The sequence below is a fragment of the Ursus maritimus genome, unplaced genomic scaffold (assembly GCF_017311325.1).
Source record: "Ursus maritimus isolate PB19 unplaced genomic scaffold, ASM1731132v1 scaffold_39, whole genome shotgun sequence".
Lineage (NCBI taxonomy): Eukaryota > Metazoa > Chordata > Mammalia > Carnivora > Ursidae > Ursus > Ursus maritimus.
The window spans coordinates 97,640-102,150 of NW_024426541.1; the positions used below are offsets into that span (position 1 = coordinate 97,640).

At 41.1% G+C, this 4,511-nt stretch overlaps 2 pseudogenes; both read left to right on the plus strand.

Moving 5' to 3' along the window:
- The first annotated feature begins 460 nt into the window (after window positions 1-460).
- LOC103656619 lies at window positions 461-1,417 on the plus strand (annotated as a pseudogene).
- Window positions 1,418-2,544: 1,127 nt separating this feature from the next.
- LOC103656620 lies at window positions 2,545-3,976 on the plus strand (annotated as a pseudogene).
- The last annotated feature ends 535 nt before the right edge of the window (window positions 3,977-4,511 follow it).

Consider the following 4,511-nt stretch of genomic DNA (forward strand, 5'->3'; position numbering starts at 1 on the left):
GCAGGTTTGTATCTGCTGGATCACAGGCCCTTCAAAACTCTGGGACTGATTTAGAATGAAAATACAATTTCTTAAAATAGTTGAGGGCACATAGTAACTCCCAGATTGACTCAAAATTTGAATTTTAAAGGTGTTGTGCCAGGCCCCTGTGTCCTCCCAAGGAATTCAGACTAAGGGATCTTATCTCCTACAAAAACACAAAACTCTGAAAGATGGTCCTATCTTCTTAACCTCTAAAGACACGGCATATGCCTCAGAGCTCATGGATTGCTTAGGGGAACCAAGAGATATGAACAGGTTGTTGCTTATAAGCTAGGCTTAGAGATGGACAGTTTAGACATTATCTTCCTTCTTAGAGTGACAGATAATAACACTAAATTTCAAAGTCAAATGAGATTAAAGGAACCAAATGAATGAAAATGCTTGGCAACCTCCATGGCATTAGTGCCCTCTTCTTTCTACAGGTCATTCCAGAACAAGCCACACAATGGAGCCCATGGAATAATTAAATCAGTCTGAAGTGTCAGAATTCATTTTGAAGGGCTGACTATCTGCCAGGATATATAGTTCCTTCTCTCTGCAATCCTCCTAGTTGTCTATGTGGCCACAGTTTCAGGTAACCTTCTCATTGTGGTCGCAGTGTTTTACATCCCAAACCTGAACACCCCCATGTACTTTCTTCCTGGGAACCTCTCCTTTGTAGATATGACTGTCATTTCCTTTGCCACTGCTAAGATGAGTGTGAACTTGATAAAGAAAATAAAAACATAAGACCATTTCCTTTGCTGGATCTTTCTCCTTCACCTACTGGGTGGAGCTGAAATAGAACTTTTGGTCTTCATGGCATATGACAGATATGAGGCTATTTATAAGCCCCTACACTGCACAACCATCATGAACAGGAAGGTGTGTGTTTTGCTGGCAGTGACCTCATGATTCTTAGGTCTTCATTTAGGGCTTCAGATACTCTGTTGTGAATTTGCCTTTCTGTGGTCCCAATGTGGTGGTCAGCACTTCCTGTGATCTCCCTCTGGTCACTAAGCTTGCCTGCATAGATACCTATATCGTACAGATTGTCACTATTGCCAGTGTGGAATGATCTCCCTGAGCTGGTTCATGACTTTGCTTATCTCCTACAGTCCGATCCTCAAAACCATTAAGAGTCACTCTTCTACTGGGCCGTCCAGAGCTCGTTCCACTTTGATCACATCACAATGGTGATTCTCTTTCTTGGCCCATGCATCTTCACCTGTATCTGGCCCTTCAGCAACCACTCTGTGGATAAGTTCCTTGCTATATTTTACACCGTTGTCACCCCATCTTGAACCTAATTATCTACACTCTGCGAAACAAAGAAATGAAGACAGCCATGAAGAAATTCTGGTGTGATTTTGTGAGTTCAGGAGAGAATACTTAGATTAAAATGTAATTTAGAAACAAGTTTTTCAAAAGTTTTTAAAGAAAACTTAGGTCTTTTAAAAACTGTTATTGATCTGATACAGAGTATACAGGACTTACACAAGTCAGACCTTCACGGATATTTTGAACCTAGTACCAACAAAAAAACAAATGAATGGCTTTAGCTATTTTAAATGATTCCAACTAATTATAAAAATTGTCCATTAAAAACTTAACTTGTACTTAAGATATATCAAATATATGCTTTATTTAGGTATTAGAATGGCATTTGGTTGAAAGGGAAAATAGAGCAAATCTCCAGAAAGTCTATCACATTTTTCTGCAGTCAGAGTGATGTGGCACTTACTGTGGGCCCAAGGTTGGTTCTCTGTCTCCTCAATAATTTTAATGTCTGAGACAGCACTTACATGTGGTGCTTCCTAAGAAAACAGTAACTCTGAGCTTATCTATGGATATACTGCCACAGCACACTCATTTTTTCTTGTGCCTCCAAAATGAGTTTTCATAGATACTTTTAAGGCTGTTAATATCATTAAAATTTATTTCCATCTTCTCACTTCAAAATTTCTCAGTTTCTGAATCTATGTCCCTGACTCCAAAAAGACAAAAAAAAAAAGTTACTAAATTCAGGAATACACACTCATAGTTTCCTTAAGAGTAAACTGAATTTACAATATGATATTTAATAATAAATTACATTTTCATGTTATCATTCTCCAGGAAACTAATGTAATGACATTTGGATATCATCACATCACTACTAATTCCCATTGATAAAACACAGTTCAGTGGAGTTTCTCTAGCTGTGGATTTGAATAGATTCATTCACAATTTGTCATTAGTCCTCTCTGTAAGGCATGCATTGACACATGAAATAAAAAAAGAGCAGCTATAAGAAGTTGTGTTTTATCTTTTTTTTTCTTTTTAAGAGAGAGGGGGTCAGGGGAAGGGCAGAGGGGGAGAGAGAATCCTGAAGCAGACTCCCTGCTAAGTGGAAAGCCCAAGGCAGGGCTTGATCTCAGGCCCTCAGATCATGACTGGAGCTTAAACCAAGGGTGCTTAAGTGAACCACCCAGGTGCCCCAAGAAGTTGTGTTTTATCTTTTTAATGAGTCTAATTGTAGACATGAGTCTTGACAACAAAAGAAGATCAACAGGTATTTTTTAGATTATTTTCTCCACTTTTACATATCATATAACCACAACCAAAAACCAGAATTTAATGATTCCCTTTAAATCATAGGGAAGAAATTTAAGGTAGTGACAGCAAATGTGGTTACAGAGACAAAAGGAAATAGGAAACGAACCCTGTGTATTCATCCAATGAAAACGAATAATGTGAATAACGCAACAATAACCAAATGTTTTATTTAACTTTAATGATGTCAAGTTGAGAGCAAGACAACTTTTATAATAGGTAAGTCTCTTACACTATGGTCAAACTGTCTGAAAATGTATTTCTGATAAATTCCAAATTCCTCAGAGATTATTTCCTTATGTTGCTTTGTGGAGTGGAGCCATGAGGCGCTGTGCATTGTGGAAGTAATTGGTGTCACCTGCCTACCGCCAGCTCCTTCACCTGCAGGTCTGTGCCCTTGCCTGGCCTGCCTGTGCTGCTCCCACAGCAGCTTCAGCACCTCGGCCAAACACAATGGTAAGGTCGCTGTGCTAGGGGCTTTCAGAGGAACAGGGCGACCCCTTTCACTTCTCCTCAAGGGGATCCCCTTGGTGAGCCTCCCGATCTCTACAATATTGTTCATGTACCGGAGTGGCCATGGATCGAAGTCACATCGAGACCAAAGCAACTGTGAAAGGCTACCTTGAACCTAAGCAGCTGCCAGACTGCCTGAAAGATTGCTGTGTGGTGGTTATTCCAGTAGGAGACCTGAGAAAACCAGGCGTGATACAGGATGATATCTGTTCAAGACCAACGCCACCACTGTGGCCACCCCGACTACTGCCTGTGCCCAGCATTGTCCTGATGCCATGATCTGCACCACTTCAAATCTGATCAACTCCACCATCTCAATCACAACAGAAGTTTTCAAGAAACATGGAACATACAACCCCAATAAAATCTTTGGGGTGACAACCTGGGCATTGTCAGAACCAACACTTACTATAGAACTGAAGGGTTTGGATCCAGTTCAAGTCAATGTTCCTGTCACTGGCGGCCATGCTGAGAAACCATCATCCCCCCACCAGTTTAAGGTGGAACTTCCCCAGGACCAGCTGACAGCTGTCATTGGGAGGATCCAGGAGGCCAGCATGGAGGTGGGGAAGGCCACAGCTGCAGCAGGCTCTATAACCCTGTCTGTGGAGTATACTGGAGCCCAATTTGTCTTCTCCCTTGTGGTTGCAATGAATGGAAAGGAAGGAGTTGTCAACGTTTATTAAGTCCCAAGAAACAGTGTCCCTATTTCTCCACACCATTACTGCTGGGGAAAGAGAGTATCGAAAAGAATCTAGGCATCAGCACCACTTCCCCTTTCCCAGAGAAGATGATAACTGAAGCCATTCCTGAGCTGAAGGCGTCCATCAAAAAAGGAGCAGAGTGAAGAACATGAAATGAGAAAGCAGTTAGCGAGCAGTCTGTTTCCCTAACTTGTCAAGGCATCATGTCACTGTAAAGCCATATCAGACCCCTTTCTGTTTCAGTTGTGTTACTGATGAGTGTTGTATTAATATTGCTGTCCCTTTCAAATCACAGGTCTGTCTGTTGGTGCATCAATAAAAGTAGGCTTTATCTTCTTTAAAAAAAAAACAAATAAAACATACACATACATACACACACAAAGAAAAATAAAGAAATATTCCCTTTTTAGTTCTATTTTTTTATTATTTTGTCACCATACAATACATCCCCAGTTTTTGATGTAAAGTTCCATGATTCATTACTTGCGTATAACACCCAGTGCACCGTGCAATATGTGCCCTCCTTACTACCCATCACCAGCCTATCGCATTCCCCCACCCCTCTCCCCTCTGAGGCCCTCAGTTTGTTTCCCAGAGTCCATAGTCTCTCATGGTTCATTCCACCTTCTGTTTACCCCCCTTTCTTCTTCCCTTTCTTCTCCTACCGATCTTCCTATT